Below are 19,966 nucleotides of genomic sequence, written 5' to 3'. Positions count from 1 at the left end.
GTGTCGGTTTTAAATCATGGAATATCACATTACAAGCACAAACATTTTAACATCTTAATATATTATATTTTCACTTTACGATTATGAAAAAAACAAACAAACAAACAAACAAAAAAACAAAAAACAACAACACGGAAATGTATTACCACTATATAGATATAAAACAAGTAATATATTTCCTTTTAAGAAATAAAATTCGAAAATCATGTCTTCCTGGCACCGATCATACAATATTACACCATTACAGTCGACTGATGACACGGAAGTGTTTGATGGTCAGACTGCTCCGGACACGTGGTCACTTACCTGTACAGTATAAATAGCGATTGGTCAGTCTTGGAAATCATCTTCCGATCATCCATCCACCGTCAAGGTAAGTGAGCCAACAACTATTTATCTTAACATTCTACACTGTAACTTGTAAGAAAATTTCTACATTTTAAAGATATGAATTGGTAATATGGCATTTCAGATTTAAATCATGAATTTTAGAATTTGTGAAATAGTGTGATTTAAAGAAAAAACGTTTCAATATTTAAAATTATCAAATAGTTGTAAGTATTTAACATTTTGTAAAATAATGTTTATAACAGTTTAAATGAAAAAATGTTATAAAAGTTATACGCGATTTTGTGATTTATAATGGTTTTATCCTATCTACAAACAAACGGCGAATATCTTTATGATGTCAGTAATGTCGTTCCTGTATCAATAACAATATTAATAGTATATCGTGTTTTTATATACCTATCAAATCAAATATGATGGGATTATTATCCTATACTTTTTGCTTCTTCAAATTTTGATGTTTACATCCTTCGTTTTGAATTTCACCCATTTTGGCCAATACAGTCCTAGAAGGACGAAACAGCAGCTGTATGGTGTCCCTAGTAACACTTACGAGTCCTAGAAGGACGAAACATCTGTATTGTGTATTACTATCAAGCATATTACTTTAGTAATTTTATAATAAAATATATTACTGTAGTAATATTATCATAAAACATATAACATTTAACATTACTATAACATATTTTACTGCCCGTTACCTGTCGTCCAGGTAATATTTTTAAATTATCCGAATCTCCGCAAAAATATATATCATGTTAAACAGGTATAGCGCAAAAACTTTTGTGAAAAATAAGTTTTTAATATCAAACATTTTTATTTTCCTGCTTACAGAATCCTAGCTCGCCAGGCAACCAGTCACGATGAACAAGACTTTGATGCTCGTACTGATCCCTTGCCTGTTGGCTTACGTCATGGCCCAGTATTACGACGCACGGCCTGGATACGGTGGATACGGAGGTCCTGGATACTACTATAACTACGCCCTCCAGAGCGCCCAGGGAGCCAAAACCAGCAACCTCTTGAACTTCGGTAATGATTGAAAGTCTTACATTAGCAAAACACGATCAAAGGGATATCTAATTTCTGACATTGCTGGTAAAACTACATGTATATAGCACCCTACAGAATATATTATTTGGTATTCATGAGGAGGCCCCTTCATTTCAATCAAACTTGTAAATCTTTTTCGTTGGGTATTCGTTTTGTCGATTTAAAGTAGAATTCGTCTACATATCAGTATTCTCTGTCCAGGAACAATAACATTGACGTTGTGATTGTAATGTGAGATTGTAAATTATTATAAATCTTCTTTCTTTTTCTTCAGGTCTCCTCTTCTTCGCCATCCTCATCTTGACCAACGCCACCGGAAGTATCACTGGTTAAACGTAGTTTCCAGAAACTGACATGCACACTACACAAATGATCAAATGGTGAGTGTCTATTTTTTTTAGTCTTCCATGTTTTCCCTTTTCGTTTAAAGCATTAAAGAGAAGGAATTATTATGTGTAAGATTACGTTAACTTAAATACAGTATTGGTAATGAAACATATTGATAAAAACACCCATTATGTTTAACATCTTTGTTGGATTTGGATTAAATGAGGCTGTTATTTACACACCAGACATAAAGAAATTCAAGGGCGAAAAACAAAATGAAGTTGATTGGAAAAAAATAAATTCCTACTGACGTTATTGTGAAGAACCACTATTCGTCGTGTTACCAATTGATTCATTTCAATGTTTACTTCAGCACTATACTAATACAGTTATTTCTCTTCTTTCAGAATTCCACAGACGTCCTGTTATAACTGGTATTGCGCCGTATATTTGTTGCTTGAATAAAACATAACTTAAACCTATATCAGTATTGTGTCTGTAATTTATTTTAAAAGAATCTGAAACAATTGGAATGTGGAAAAGGTTGTATTGATGATCAGTTCAAGGACTGTAAATTATTCTTACAGTTTTGTACGAAACTATGTCTATAGTATTTTCAAATCACAGTCAGTACTATTTACTTTAGTTTACAGTATACCAGTAGATATTTCTAATGATATAACTCCAGGATGTGCCATTTCGAAAATGTCATTACTTTTACCAATCCCCCATGTGAACATAGCCGCAATGGTGATAAATGTTCAATGATTACTCGTTGGTTGGCAGTGGTAATGTCCGAATCCATGAGAAATCATTGAATTATTTCATATCTCGGGCAAACATGAGCATGCTTGTAATTGTGTTTTCTTACGAAACTGTTCTACATATCTCATAAACTATTTATGCATTTTATTGCCGAAGTTTTCGTTTTCAAGATTATTTTTATGCATATTTACATTATTTCACTATATTTGATGATATGAATAGACTAAGGATAAAATACCTTTTCGTCAGTATCGAATTGAGAAACAGGGTTTGAACTATTTTTAATCTAACTAAACTTTAAAAGGTTACTTCTCGTGACGAATCGGCAAATTTCGAAAAACACATAACTACATAATTATATCACCAACTGTGATCGTACAGACATAATCAACGTAAATTACTATAACACTTTGTTTAAACTGAACCACATCCCTTAAAACAAAGCTAAAATCGATCAAACGGATGCAAAATATCAACAAGAGGCAATCCGCCCCTTTATCAAAACACAAATATATATATATATATAGCTTAGAAACACAAATGACGAAGGAACACAACTTTTTGACTCGTGCCCTGACCGGGCCTCGAACTTACGATCTACGGCACCCAGTCGCCTAGCCAGAAATATCCGCAGTCTATACCGCTGCGCCACATCGGCGTTCTTAAAAAAGAACGTTTCAATGGCGTAGTGATGGTCGGCCCGATACCTTGACATGATCATTGTGGAAGTCGTCTATAAGGTGATATAGAATACCTGGATCGCAATGTATTTACATACATGGATACGAATTGTACATATATCATATATATTTCTCTCGGTACAACTACGACAGGAAATTCAAATCTTTATCTTCGGATCACCAACACAGAGTGTATATGATACATTGTGCTAATAAATAGATATATAGCTTAGAAACACAAATGACGAAGGAAGACAACTTTTGTTGATCAGAAGATATATATTTATATGTATATCCAAAAAATCATGCATTTCCATGTACTCCGCATTGTCACTATATATCCTTACCAAACAAAAGGGAAAGTTATCAGACCAGAATTCTATCATAATTCCCATTGGTATAGTGATATGAATAACAATGTGTGTGACGTGGTCAATAACTGACGTCGTTTTGTTTGACGTCACAATATTAAGTGTATTTTTTGTCACGAAAATTCGAGCTATCGGAGTAAAAAATGTAACTTGCAACAATTTGATATTGCTACGTTGCATAAAAGATTGATATTGATTGAACAGATGAAATAATTGATGAATGTGTTTATTATTTCCACGAACTATATTTTTCACTGAAACGGTAACCAGTATTCGTAACATCACAAGACCAGGTTTCAGTAACAGCGCGAAATCTAAATTTGGAATTGACTGTTTCAGGTCGTATATAAGAACAACTTAAATTTAAAACGGTAATTAATGTAAGTAATTGAGCATTGATCATAAACTACAAGCGTTATTCATTAAGCCGCCTTAGAAGTTCTCATTAGAATGAGGGATATTTTTATGAAGGAGGCGACCAAGACATTTTCTTCTGCAAAATATTTAAAATTGATGAAAATTAACAAAGATAATACAGGTTGTGTGGAATGGTATCAACAATGAAGAGGATGGGTTCCATTACCGAGATATGAATTTACTGTAGAGCAGATAATAATTTGCATGGCTAAGAATGGTTCATAATGCAGATTTACACAGAATAAATGAAAACAATATCGAAAAGTATCACCTATCTTATTCTGGTATAAAGTCGGATATGAGTCTTATTTGGACGAATACATATTTGTTAGCATTTATTTACCAATCAGTGAAGTCACTTTTTTTTAATATTTTTACAAAAAAAAATGGTATTCCACGAAGTAAAGGTCCAGTAAAACAAAAAAATCAATGCATGAAAAGTTCAGATAAACTACATATATTATTTAGTATCATCATCAATATCCTCAAGGTGATTATATGATCTAAAATTAAATTGATGAGTTTGTTTTGATTTCCACGAGCTATATTTTGCCTGAAATGGTCGCCAGTAGTCGTGACGTCACAAGACCAGGTCCAATTGACAGCGCGAAATTTGAATGTGGAATTTGCACCTCAAGTCATGGGACAATTCCTGGCTACCTCTGTTTATTGACCCGTTGCTGATTGGTGTCTGTTATAATCCTACTATACTTTTCGAGATTGTTTCAAAATGTAATTAACCACAATGTCAAGATCTTACAGTTTAAAATAACAAAAAATAATATTGTTTTGTTTAAACACTTATTAATCCGATGTTAATTTAATGCATAGCTGTCCGTATTCTATTTGATACGTTATCTTATTATATGTCTTTCTGAATATATTAAAGGAGAGGACGTTTATGATGCAGTAGTCTATACCTAATCAATTTATCACCACTTTTGACAAATAAACATATTTCAACTAAAACAGAAGATGTTATCAAACTGTTTCGATGTGGGTCTAAAACTGATCAGATATGTCATTTATGGCATTTAACATCTAAATTCCCCCCTAGAGAAGCATTAAGCAAAATACAACTGTCAATAAACATTTGACAAAGAGGCAAACTCACATATAATACATTGAATAGTGAATACACCATATATCATAGAGTTGACACATACTACATCTGTTATCTAAATGTTTGCATAGTTGTAATATACTGGAGTTCTAAAGAAACTGTTTGACTGATTGTTTTGCATTTTTCCTGATGACATTTGTTAAATGAAATGAACAAACAAAATAGCAGAGATGTATGACTGACACGTTTAGGGTGCAAGAAAAATGTAATAAATGAAAACAAAACTAATCTTATTCTACCTGTCTTGAAAAAAGAATTTTACTGCGACAAAAGATACAAAAACTCCACAACAATCTACGTCTTTAACTAGTTAAGAAACATGTAGTCCTATGATAAAACTAATCAACAATCAACAATGTAATCAACAAAATGATACATCATTTTATCATACCGATCTCACAAAGTAGTGTACAAAAGAAACACAATATGTTACCACCTTTCAAAACAAATTTAGAGTAAGATACAGTAGAGCTAGAATACACAAAACTGCGCCATACAGCTGTTTCGTCCTGATAGGACTCATCAGTGATGGTAAAGGCCTAGATAATCATTGGAAGCGACCATGCTGATAATAGGTCAAACAAAACATGAAAATTTGGATCGAAATAAGCAAAGGACCCATCATTACAATAACGTGCATTTGTATACTGTAAACGTGGTTATTTTCATGGGGTTTAATTTCGTGATTTAGATTCGTAAACTATACGCGCGGGGGTAATTTTTGCGATTGACCCACCTTCGTTTGTAGTTCGTGTTTACTTAAATTAATATCAAAATAATACACGTGGGGAAAATTTTCAAGATCAAAAGGGATCCCGCGTAATTAGCGTAAATTTCCCCTCGCGTAAATTTCGACGTTTACAGTATTCTGAGCTATTGAAATGACACAAGCAAATGATTGAGCAAAGAGCAAGCAAGTGTATAGCATTAATTTACATAGAATAGATCAATCATTAATATATAAAATATATATAAATATATGAAAATGCATTATACAATTATACAGCTGATATTAAATAGATTTCAGAATAAATGCGTACAAATTAAATATATATATATACAATGTGTACTGTGGTAACTCAACTTTATATTAGAAAGGGATAAATATCAATGCTAGATAGATAAAAATCGAGGTTTTCACCTATTTGAATTTCGATTAAAGGACATTGATATAAAAACTGCTAGTTATGATAACAAAATCCACATGGTCAACATGCATTCGACACCACTAATAACGGCATTTTGATGTAAACTGGAAGTTAGTAGATTTGAGGCAAATAAATATACCAATCTGCTCAAGACTTATACGTATTACAATGTTCCATAGTAGCGTTATTGGTGAAAAATATATCCGGTTTTAGTCTAATATTGGTCAAATAAGCGTCACCTATGCATAGCAAAATCCTCATAAAAACTAGACAGCAATGTTTCCATATTTCACATTACCGTGATATACGTAAGTTAAACTTCCTTTGAAGGATAATATTTCGGCGATCATGTCTTCCTCGCAGCGATCATGCCTACAATATTACACCACTAAGGATACGCCTTAAACAAGGAAGTGTTTGATGTCAGACTGCTCCGGACACGTGGTCACTTACCTGTACAGTATAAATAGCGCGTGGTCAGTCTTAGAGATCATCTTCCGATCAACCATCCACCGTCAAGGTAAGTCAGTCTAGAGCCATGCTTCAGTCTAAAGTGTTCCATACTTTTTCTTAGTTTCACATTTGTAATGCATTCTTAGCTTAGATTAATTTCGATACTTGCACATTAATGGATTTGTGTTTCAAACCTTCAACTTATTTATAAACTTTTCGTTAATGTTTGTGCAGTATCATGAAATATTCGTTGTGTGTAACATTTGCGATTAGATTTTTCTGCGAAAAAATGAACATATCTTGTTATGCAGTAACTTACTTGATACTGCATATATGCTGTAAAAAAACCCCACTTTAGTAGTCATTTTATTTTAGCGAGTTTGTGCATAATTACCATTGCTGTATCGCAATATCACATCAGAGCTCTGTATTATAGTGACTGCTTTAAAACTGATTTATATCAATTGATACAAACCTGTAATCATTTATCTGTGAAAGAGTAAATACTGAAAATAATTTCTGTAAAGTATATAGAATTTCACTCACCTATTTGCAGAATCCTAGCTCGCCAGGCAACCAGTCACGATGAACAAGACTTTGATGCTCGTACTGATCCCTTGCCTGTTGGCTTACGTCATGGCCCAGTATTACGACGCACAGCCTGGATACGGTGGATACGGAGGTCCTGGATACTACTATAACTACGCCCTCCAGAGCGCCCAGGGAGCCAAGACCAGCAACCTCTTGAACTTCGGTAAGGGATTTATCTTATAATCTAATATTTGTCCTTCCTGTTACACATTTGTTGTTTTCTACTGTTTTCTATTATCTAACAACCTCCTGCTCTTAGGTAAGAGGTTTACAACATAGAATGACATAAATGGATTATCTGGTCTCAAGCATCGATGAAAATATTTTTCAAATCCATAACTAACATTTCCAATCGACGCAATATCCTTGTATGTGTCAAAACAATATAATGATAAATAATAAAATTATATAGAATACGCTATGATAATATAAAAACAAACACACACACAATTTTTTTTATAAATAAAATAAATACAGAAAACACAACAAAATATTTTATCTAAGGTATAGGCTCATGATATTTGTCATCGAAAATAAAATATCAAGGCTTTACTGATATCAATAAGGGATGGGTAAATTATAGTATAAATGTATCTTAACATAGCAAATAACGTTACAAATTTGTGTAAATAGAATTGTCATTTATCTTGGTTTTACTATAAATCAATTTATTTTACTTCAGGTCTCCTCTTCTTCGCCATCCTCATCTTGACCAACGCCACCGGAAGTATCACTGGTTAAGAGTAGTTTCCAGAAACTGATATGCGCACTACACAAATGATCAAATGGTGAGTCTCCTAGATCTTCGACCAATAAGATATTACTGTTTGTTGAAAAATATTTGACTTCATGAAATGCGTTATAGTTGAATAAGATATAAGATATAAGAAAATATCTATTTTCTATTCATTTGGGTTCAGCGGCTATGCGATAAAATTCAAACAAAATGCTAAAAGGGTCTTAAAAGTCGGATGAAAGAAGAAACGCTCATTTCTGTCTATTTTTAGTGTTAATTTTTGATTTATGTTAATGATAACTTAAACATATTTTTTTCCTTTCAGAATTCCACAGACGTCCTGGTATAACTGATATTGCGCCGTATATTTGTTGCTTTGAATAAAACTTATTTATTAAACCTATTTCTGTTTTGTGTGAGTTATGATGTGTAAATTTCTGCAAATTTGCATATTTCGTATAAATAACCGAAATACAAATGTATATCTGTATAAAATATCATTGATACCGTACAAACATAAATTTTATAACAGAAAGTCAGATATTATTGTTTTGTACGAAACTATGTCTACTTCAATATATCAAACCGCAGGTCAGGGACTGTAACAATTATATGCTTTAAGAGTTGTGTGTTACTAAGTTTCCTAAATTGAAGAAAAAATATGCTTTCTGTTTTTAATGCATATTCTATTTTTCTTGTTGTCGTGATCAATTACTCAAAATCGAAACCATTTGATTAAATTTGTGAAAATCGCATAAAAGCGAAATCAAACAGCCTTGTCGTTCAGTATCGAGTTGCATTTTACGACGAATGTTTTACGGAGTTCCTGGAATATTTGATTGAGAACAGAACATAGGTACAAGCAAGTGTTCTTCCTATCACAATAAAACCCTGGATTTTACTACATTGGACAACATAGCATAAAGATTTGAAAACCTTGGATATACAAACTAAACAAAAATTATAACTCAAAATCAAAAAATTATAAACAAAAATATAGTTTTACATGGAGAACTTTGTAAAAAACAATGGTAAAAAGAAACAATGGTTATAAGAACAATGGTAATAGGAACAATGGTAATAAGAACAATGGTAAAAGAAACAATGGTAATAAGAACAATGGTAATAGGAACAATGGTAATAAGAACAATGGTAATAGGAACAATGGTAATAAGAACAATGGTAATAGGAACAATGGTAATAAGAACAATGGTAAAAGAAACAATGGTAATAAGAACAATGGTAAAAGGAATAATGGTAATAACAACAATTAATTATCATTTGTTTTACAAAAATATGAAAGCGGTTTGATAACAGCGGGACCATCAGGTATATCATCAACAAGCAACACGTGATATCACACAAGGAAACATTTATCGACTACATTATGATGTTCACCATAAAGTGTGTTAATTCTTTACAACAACCTCAAACTCTGGTACATAACTGGACGGCTTGTATGCAGACACAACTGCATGTTACTTGTCATCCTAGTGATAAATATATAATTGCTGAATAAATGGACTCATCAAGAGCCGATGATGCTGTTTTAGCTTGTACGTTTCTGTCTTGAGCAATGAGCCGATTGACTTGAAAAGTCGAGGTAATCCATCCCTTTGTCAACACACAAATGCAGGAGATATTGTAGAATGTTTGTTCTCGACAATTATGCTGTCACTATATTAATGACGTCTTAATAAAGATTCGGAAGTTATGGACTCGTAACCTTCAAGTGAGCTAGGTAAGTTTATATAGTGGGGCTATATTGTAAATGTAAATATTATAGAATGTTTGTTCTCGAATACTAAACAGTGTTAAAAGACGAAAAATGATTATTTTTTTCCATAAATTGTGGTGTTGAAGCATTTATCGTACGGCTACTGTTCGAAAAGTATTCAAAACGAGCAATCCAACGTGATATGAATGTCAAAGAACAATGTTAAAATGAATACATTAATCATATACTCATGTCATATTTGTTAACATTACCTGAACAGGAAACCTACCAATATATCTTGCTTAACTTTCATTGGATGGACCTTTTGTGTCGGTCATGAATGCAGCTAAACTTTCTGCTGATGTGCACTGAGCTTCCAAAGACATAGGTTTTACGTAATCAACTTACAGATATGTGATATTTTATCCAGATTTTCCACATAAAGTAATTACATGATACAGAAAGAAACAAAGACAACTTTCACACACACTTGCATACACAGACTGTATATATATATATATATCTTGAATACAGAGTATGTAGCTTAGCTATAACTAATAGGTGAATAATAAAAGTAAAAAAAAAATTATAGATATGTGTTTAAAGGGCGAAATATTTTATGAATGAAATTAAATTGTTATTATAAAATAATAGTATAGATTTCCTGCCGACATATCGGAAACTCACGGTTCTTGCGCTCACGAACAGAGACAGTGGGACGATTGGTACAGAGGATGTGGTTCGGCTCTAAAAATAGTCTCGTCAGCATGAAGTTTGGAAATCCAGAATGGATGTGCATATACAATGTTAGAATATAGAATTAAGGTGTATTTATCTACCAAAACCTATTAAGTCGAAGAACAAAACAAAACGGTTTTGTATACATCGTACACCTATCATAACACCCACATTTAATGAAGTACTGTCCATTGGTGACCTATCTGGGCTATTTTAGATAACTTTGTATCCTTCATTTTGAAAGATATATACAGAAAATTAAGCAATTAATTTGAAGTTTAAAATATATTATGTATTATACTTACTTTTCCTAATTAGCGCGTCATTTACGGGGTTGGGGTACCAGGCAATTGCCCCACGTAGGTTTCGAACTCGCAACCCAAAGGTGGAGGGCTAGTGATAAAGTGTCGAGACACCTTAACCACTCGGCCATCGCAGCTTCACTGTATTACACAACCCTCATAATATGTCACTACCAGGTTCCATCCAAAATGATCTAATGTTATTTCTACAACATTTAGTTAGTAAGTGTTATTAAAGCAAAAAAGTACATCTTCGGTGTCGACTACTGACGGAAAATAAACCACGCAAGGTTTCGAGAGATGCAGGATGATAAAGAACAAAATTAAGTTTTGCATTTGAGCTCATGATCTCATATGGAAATTTCTATTTCCTTGTGCAACAAGAAGGGAGTGAGATGTGTGTGGTGTTTGCTGAAAAGTCAGATGGTTTCGTTTTTACCAACCTAGTTCTTATTTTGAGATTGTGTCTTAACCCGGATGTGACCTACATTTTTGTATGGCGAGTATTGTTGATGAACCAGAAGACGCCGACTCTGCCGGAGCGCCTGGTCTTATTCTACTTAAAATTCTTCCAGATTCTCCATAGATTCCCTATTGTTTGTTGGTGTTTAAAGATACAATCGAAGAATATCTTTTAAATAAGCATGGAAGTATAAAAGCATTGAAGTTTATTGAATATATTGAATATAATAAAAGAAAATGTACTTATTTCAAATATCTATTTAGGGTATGTTTAGAGTGATTAGTAAACTGAGCTATACAGTATAGAATGGATTATAACATGTGATTACCTAATCCAAAAGATCAACAGGTACAGCAGCTGAAACTGATAGAACGTTATTCCATTACGCCAGCATACATTACCTCGATTATATTATTATAATATTTAATGTGAGTGTTTCCTATTGTATAATATTTAATGTGGGTGTTATATAATTAGAGGTTACACAACGAGTGGTTGTTGGATATGGTATTTATTTCACACGAGTTTACTCGTAAGTTATTTTTTTAAAGTTACAAAAGAAACGAGCTTAGCGAGTGTCTTTTGCAACTTTTAAAAAATAACTTACGAGTAAAAATATAAATTCCATATCCAACAATCACGAGTGACCTGTTTCTTTCACAATAATATCGGCTTGAATCAAATGAAACGTGGCCAAGTATAATTTCGCGTATGCAAATAAAGTGACGTCCTCCCGGGACCCAGTTATGTGACGTCATTCGATTATTGATGACGTCAATAACAATTACTGCTTGGTTCAAAGTTCGAATTCTTGACCAATCAAAAGACCGGAAAGGTCATATTCCTCTAGTGGCATATTACATATATTTATCCAACAGTCAGGACATGTATACAATGGATTGAGAGTGGAATAACCCAGCGTATTGTGGTAGAAAAAGATAACGACAACAACAACAAATAAACAAAAGAAAATTAAAAAAAAAACAAAAAAAAAAAAAACCGAAAAAACATACTACGAGATCAGTTGTAACATTAAGCTACTGTCTGTGTTAATATCTAACCAGTCTGAAACCACAAAAGAAAGCGCTCAAGGATATTTCATGATAATAGTGTTTCGCATAAACCGTATTTTATTTAATCAACTTGAAGTCACAATATACAATGCATTTGATATTACAAACAATGAAAAAAGTATTAAGAAACACTTTGTTAAACTTACATCCTGACCAGAGACTGCATGCCTACCTATATGCCATATTTGTTATTTTAGTTTTCATTTCAAGGTCAAAATAGAATCAGAATTCAAACATATATTAAGTCAAATCTGGTCAAATCAATGCTCCTATTGTGTGCATTAGACATTTTTAAGCAAACCAGTATGGTCATTATGTGCAATACATGTGATACAAATGAGCTAATTTCGTCCCTCTGAAACTTTTTTTTTCGGATGTTTTGTTAAAATTTACAAACAGCTTAACAATCACATACCAACAGCAAGGCCTTTGGTTAGCTATGATATATACTAATCAAGTTACTTCTGTTGAGTTGCATAATAGTACATAATAGTAGTGATTTATAAGCTTTTAAAACATCCCTGATATTACTGGATTTGCTCTTTAGATGACCCTTAATAGTTTAATTCACACCCTTGTGTGGTCTTTTCCAAAACCATTCGATTGCCTCTAAACAAATATTATGTTCATGATTAACAGTGTGTTATTTCCTCAAAATAAGAAATTTGTTTGTAGATTAAAAATAACCATTAAGTTCTATATATTCCTATTACAAATCTAAGACCGAAATGTTTTTCTGCCAACACAAAATATATTTCATATTTTACAAAAACAGTTCACACGTTCTAAAAAAATGTTTTGATTTTAGTTTCGAGATAGAAGTGTTATGGTTGGTCTATCCATATCCTAGTTCTTTGCATTTTACATAAAACGAACTTTTACATTTTCTAAATAAATGAATGGAATAAATAGGTTGAGCTGCAGTGCCACCTAGTGGTGTCAGTGGTAAAGTCAAATCACATATATTTATTAATATTAAGCTGAAGTTATACCATATATAACACATACCGGGGTACCTGACTTGTAACCAGACAGTATGGCGTATAGCCGAATAGCTAATTAGGGGATTAACTATGTTACCAGTCATTTTTAAAATCTTCGAAATGATTTTAGCTAAAAGATTATAACCAGATCTCAATTGTGATAACTGCCCGAATAGACAGCAATCGGCATATCAAAAAGGATTGTGTAGTTTGTTAACTTCATTCAATTTACAAGAATGTATACATTATAATTTAGAAAGAGATGAAGATGTTTATGTAGCCTTCTTAGACAGTAACAAGGCTTTTGATACTGTATGGCGTGATGGGTACTGTACAAACTTAATGATATCGGTATTACTTCAAGGTCATGGCATATTTTAAAAGCAATATATACAGATTAACAAGTAGTGTTTTATTTAATGGTTGAATTCACGATGGATCCGTATGGAGAGAGGGATTTTACAGACAGGGGAGTGCGTTGTCAGCCGAAATGTACCCTGTATTCATAAACAGTTTATTAGACACAATAGAAAAATGTGAAAATGGTGCACTAATTGTTGACTTGAGAATAAACATACCAACACAAGCTGATGATATATGTATGGTTAGTATACAACGTAAAAGCTTACAGAATATGCTCGAGATATGTGATTTGTATAGTAAAAAGTGGCGTTTCGCTTTTTCTTCGGTAAAAAGTAAAATAATGTTTCTCTAGAAAAAAAGAATCGCAATCTTGGTGCGAAACTGTATCTTAACGAGCATCTTCTCCCAGTTGTTAAAGAAATAACTTATAACTCATAAGCTTAAGAGTGGTGTCATGAGTTTAATTAGAAGTGGAGCTCATCCATGTGCGTTAAATCCATTAACTATTTGTAAAATAATTAAATCAAAAGTATATGCTTCGGCTCTTTATGGGTGAGAATTATGGTGTCTTTCGAAAAGTGAACTTTTAATACAAGGTTTTCATACAAGAACTCGTACTGATATGGATGGTGGAGTATAAAGCATACATAGACACTAAGAAATCATTGGGTTTTTTTGGTAGATTGAGAAATCTTGTACTCGATATGGCATATATGGATACCAACATATACAATGACGGGTTTACAAGTGACATAATAATAATTCTAAAGAAATACGATTTATACAAATTCTTACAAGCATACTTATCAGATGGAGTATTTCCAGTGAAAAGTAAATGGAAAGCGAAAGTGAAATATAATGTACATTTATACGAAGAAAAAGTATGGAGAGAGAGAATGATTAGCGATCCTGATTTTCACAGGTTATCGGTTAAGTACGTTTCAAAAATTCTGAACAAATATTATGAATAATTACCTAAATATGTATTTTTCTTCCTCTCTTTATAACTCTTATGAGTTATTGTTGTATTCATTTTTTTCTCATATTGTATACTGTATATGTACATGTATTCTATTAATATCAATTATCCTGTTTACGATTGTAATTATGTTATTCTAGTTATGTAATCTTCTTTAAGGGGGAAATAAAGGGAATAATAATATATATTACAACAGAACACTGCATGCGTCTCACTTTGTTTAACACATACCAGGGTACCAGACCTGTAACCAGGCAGTATGGCGTGCTGTTCTCCCTCCGGCGGTATAACACTACCCGTAATTAGTATATAGCTATGAGTGTTCTTTGGCCAATATTCAGTTCAATTTTCACACCTGAGTCAGGCTTGGTCACACCCGACTGGCTACCAGGTAAAAATTACAGGTAAATATCAATCAATCAATTAACGTGTTTAAGTGTCAAACAAAGTATAATATATTAAAACAATCAAAATAAAGTACATCTTAAAGCAAGATATATCCAGCCTTTTATGACACTAATAATATTAAGTAAAATGAGGTGCAAATCACTGTACACTACATTAAAACGAAATAAGGTTATTTCATGTTGAAAATAGGAAGTAGCCATGTTATGTTACGTGTTGTAAAAGCTAAGAAAAATTACATGTTCTCCTCCGTATTGTAAACAATTGGTTGGCCAAATGGATTGGAGGCCATTTATTAAATATACCCTACTCAAATATTAAGGGGCATCTTAACAGAAAATCTATTCAATAGAGAGCTATTTTACAAGCCTAAAAAGTCCTACTATGGAGCAATTTAACAGAAGCAACACGAGGAGTTTTTAGTATGTATCATGGCAAACCGTGGGACTTGCTGTTGACATTTGTTAAGCTGTTTGTAAATTTCAACAAAACATGTTTAATATGCATGTTTCAGGGGGACATAATTAGCTCATTTGTATCGCATATTGCACAAAATTGCCATTATCGTTTTGCTCACAAGAGTCTAAAGCACAAAATAGGAGCATTGGTTTGGCCAGATTGGACTTTTTAATATGTATAAATACTGTTTTTACTTTGACCTTCAAATGCAAATTGCGGTCGTGAATGATATCACTCAAATATGGCATATCAGGAGGTATTTCTAACATCAAAAATTCTCTAATTAGACACTATAAATAACTCTAGAAATGGTAAGAAGACTGTTTTTTCGAAAAAAAATGTTCAACATTTGAGTTTCGGGTAAAATAAGAAAAAAAACCTCACCAGTATACTAAGTAACAATTTCTTAAAAAGGTCCTTCTTACTATGATAAGATGTCTTGAAAGTATGATATAGAAGCAATTTCATTGATTGAAATGCCTGCCTTTATGCCATATTTGTGTAATATCATTTACAGCCGCCATTTGCGTTTCAAGGTCAAAACAAAATAAGTGCTTATATGTACATAGACTCAAATCTGGTCAAACAAATGCTCCAACTCTATGCTATAGACATTTGCGAGCATAACAGCTTGGCTATTTTTCAGATTTGGTTATTTGTGTGACTTATAAGTATTCAATGCTACATCTTACCATATAGTAACTATAAAGAAAATAAACTGTTAGCAACCACAGCAAATTATTGAAAATTGAAGCAGCCTTTATCTGGATTATGAATTTCTATAAAGACATGAAATGAGGATCGAGATATATAACTATTATCCATAATCATTTACTACTATAAGAAAGCATTCTGAGAATATAACGTAATTTATCCCTTAGCTACATTAAAATGTAACAAATTGTCAACATGAACCCCTCAATTGATTTAGTTTAAACTGTGTTTTATTTGTCAACCTCCATTTAACAACATAAAACATATAAATGATACAAAAAGGAATCAGAAACAAGTAAATCCGACACACATATATATAGGTTGATGTTACAGAACAGCATAGACATTATACTTTAATTTTGCTTGTAACAAGCATTTTCATTGGCTCAAAAAATTATGTTATCATCTCATAACATAAAAAAAAAATAAACTGTGACGTCAGCGGAGTAATCGTTGTTCACGGGATTTTGTATTTACCGATTTGTTTTAAATATAACTGTAATATTTTTTTTACGTTATTGAGCAATAACACAAAAAACTGGGGTGTACTCTGAATAAACCGCGAACCTTAAATAAAACACAGCATCATATCATTATGACAATAGAGTATAATGTGAAAACATCAGTCGGAATTTGATCAAATAATTGAGTATATTGTAGTTCATAAAAAGGGAGAAATAGTTTTTCATAATATCAAAATAATATAAATGTTGTATTTTTGTATTAATTCAGTATCAATGTAATGGTCGGTGTAGAGAAAGCACATTCCGGTGCGTTCTCTGACATGTCGACAATATAGTAAATATTGATAAATATCTTCAATACATATATATTATGTGCATGTTTAAATTATCATTATACTATAAAAAAAATGTCGTCGGTGTCTGTGTTAAATGTATTTCGATTGATGAAATAAATAATACTTATTCTGCCTGGCCAAAATTTATCTCTACTGGTTTCTCACCTTAAACCCTAAGACTTGCTTCTGTTCGAAGACACCATATATAGGATATTATGACTGTTATTCACTAACACCACCCCCCCCCCCCCCCCCCCCCCCCCCCCCCCTCCCCCCTTAAAAAATTCATATCATTGCACGTGTATGAACGAACAATTTGACACGCTGTTTTAACATTTAAATCTAACACCACTTTTAACTTCATTTCACTTAGAGAGAAAATCTGTTAACTTTAATGTGAAGAAATTATTTAACATTAATTTCGGTTCGTCATTCAATTTGCTTCACTTTTTTCCTGGTTTCAAGGATTTTGGCTGTTAGCATCACTAACGTGTCCTTGAGGGACGAAACAGTTTTGTGACGCCAATGGTTTACATCACATTAGGTTGAACATAAATTTTACGTAACTCCAACACAGATTCGGAGAACTAATTTGCTATAAGTTGCCAGACATCTATACCTAATATTACGTCATCACAGCAATCACCGAGAAAGACGGAAGTGCTGCTGGTCACATAAGTGACGGCCCGGACACGAAATGTCCAGTCCCGTTCAGTATAAATAGCGGAACAGAAGCCAGACCAGCATTCAACTGTTTACTTCTACAGTGTAAGGTAAGTCACAGCGCACTACTAAGTAACATCAATATGTTGATAGAGGTTTAATCCTGCGTTTTATGTACGTTGTCATTTTAAGATATTTTCATATCTTTATCAGTATTACTTTAAATCGTAGATTCTATAGATTTATTTCGAACGTTAAAACCATATAGACTTATTTCGAACTAGTTAAAATCATGTAGACTTATTTCGTACTAGTTTAAATCATAAAGACTTATTTCGTACTAGTTTAGATCAAATAAGACATATTTCGAACTTGTTTTCTATCTTTCGAAGAATACACACTCGCTTCAAGTTCTTTTAGAAAAAACAAGTATTTAGAAATTAAGAAATTGATTTAAATACGAGATAAAGTCTCCATCCCTACTATATTTCACCATTTATCCTGTTTTATTTTCCTGGCTATTGACCATCATAAACGAGTTATAAAACAACTATGCAGCTATCTGTTGCAGTATTATCTATCAATAATTGCTGATTTCAAGGTGTTTAACACGTATGCATCTTTCCAGTAACCGGTTCATAGTTTAAATATTATAACATATGCATTTAAATTATATATATTACCTACTTAACTATAATTAGGACTACAACATGGTTCATTCATTGCGGGGATTTCAAACTGAGGATATCACCTTACAATCAATAACCAGTAAAAATGTAGATTTTTTTTTATCATTTACAGCACTATTATCTATATACATATGTACATATGATTTTAATGCATTTTAATTTTTTTTTTTTTTTTTTTTTTTAGAATCAACCAATCAATCAAGATGAACAAGACTTTGATGCTCGTACTGATCCCTTGCCTGTTGGCTTACGTCATGGCCCAGTATTACGGCGCACAGCCTGGATACGGTGGATACGGAGGTCCTGGATACTATAACTACGCCCTCCAGAGCGCCCAGGGAGCCAAGACTAGCAACCTCTTGAACTTCGGTAAGGATTGAAAGTATTACATTAACAAAACACGATAAGGGATTTATCTTGTAACCTAATTTCCTTCTTGCAACAAATTTATCATTTCCTAATATTGCTTATTTACTCACTAATACGGAGGCAAGTTAATTATCTAATATATTATATTTTAACAGTGAAATATGGAAAATTACACTAATGAAAATGCAGTGCTAAATGACTATGCATATTAGGGGCCAATCACAAAACAGTTAGCTCAATTAAAATACAGCACAAAAAAACAAAAATGTGAATTTCATCATTTGAAATACATTACTTCTTCCTTGTTTCCGTATGCGATTGCATAAGCAGTTTTTAAAAATACGAAACTAACCAATGAAGTTGTTTTCCTTTAGGACTCCTCTTCTTCGCCATCCTCATCTTGACCAACGCCACCGGAAGTATCACTGGTTAAGCGTAGTTTCCAGAAACTGACATGCGCACTACACAAATGATCAAATGGTGAGTTTATCATACAGCTGATAGTTCACAGCTGTTCTCGTACTTAAACATTTTCTTTGGTTTATAATCACGTGACTAATGCGAAATTATTAATTAATGAAAATGACAGATGCGTTTTGTACATAAAATTGTAAACATCAACAAAAATATCAGATTATAATTTCGCCTCGGCAATGGAATCGAGTGTCGGTTGTTTCAAATTTTGTGAAATGAAATGGACAAATTTGCGATCATTAACGGAAATCTGGAGTCCTACAGTAATTTTGTGCAGAAAACCTACCTTACTTGATTTAGAAATGAGAATAAAAAAAAAGATTGTTTTATTCCTTCCGAGAAAAAATAACTCAATATTTTGACACTACTAATAATGCTAATAATTATCTTTCTTTTGTTTTCAGAATTCCACAGACGTCCTCGTAAACTGTCATATTGCGTGAAACATATATGTTGCTTCGATAATAAATCTAACTTATTAGTTTATATTTTAATTGTTTATTATTTACTTGTTATCAATCCATTGTACTCGCTGAAGTACTTTCCTAAGATAAATAACAACTCGATCTTCACAATGTTAGATAATGAAGTTATTCATTCTTTGACAGCAAAGGTAGCATGACATGTCAACATGATCACTTCTGCTTTAGGGAAAAGACAATGCATCTGTTTATGAGCATGATAGTGTGCACTACAAAGATAATATACAAACATGTAGATTGAGTAAAACATATTTTTAAAGATAGAACACATCCTATCATAGA

The 19,966-nt window shown here is 32.5% G+C and overlaps 2 long non-coding RNA genes across 3 annotated transcripts; both read left to right on the top strand.

The window, feature by feature from the left end:
• The first annotated feature begins 286 nt into the window (after positions 1-286).
• On the top strand, positions 287-2,212 carry LOC117339913. Of its 2 annotated transcripts, none has more exons than XR_004535333.1 (4): positions 287-373; positions 1,183-1,380; positions 1,676-1,781; positions 2,136-2,212. It is a non-coding gene; the product is annotated as an uncharacterized LOC117339913 (long non-coding RNA). The 2 variants fall into 2 exon arrangements; XR_004535334.1 differs by lacking the exon at positions 287-373 and adding an exon at positions 397-420.
• Positions 2,213-6,652: 4,440 nt separating this feature from the next.
• Positions 6,653-19,693, top strand: LOC117339914. Its single transcript, XR_004535335.1, has 4 exons — positions 6,653-6,752; positions 7,242-7,439; positions 19,103-19,208; positions 19,607-19,693. It is a non-coding gene; the product is annotated as an uncharacterized LOC117339914 (long non-coding RNA).
• The last annotated feature ends 273 nt before the right edge of the window (positions 19,694-19,966 follow it).

This window comes from Pecten maximus, chromosome 12 (genome assembly GCF_902652985.1).
Source record: "Pecten maximus chromosome 12, xPecMax1.1, whole genome shotgun sequence".
Lineage (NCBI taxonomy): Eukaryota > Metazoa > Mollusca > Bivalvia > Pectinida > Pectinidae > Pecten > Pecten maximus.
Note: the sequence above shows the minus strand (reverse complement) of the source record. Positions and strands in the feature narration are given on the sequence as shown.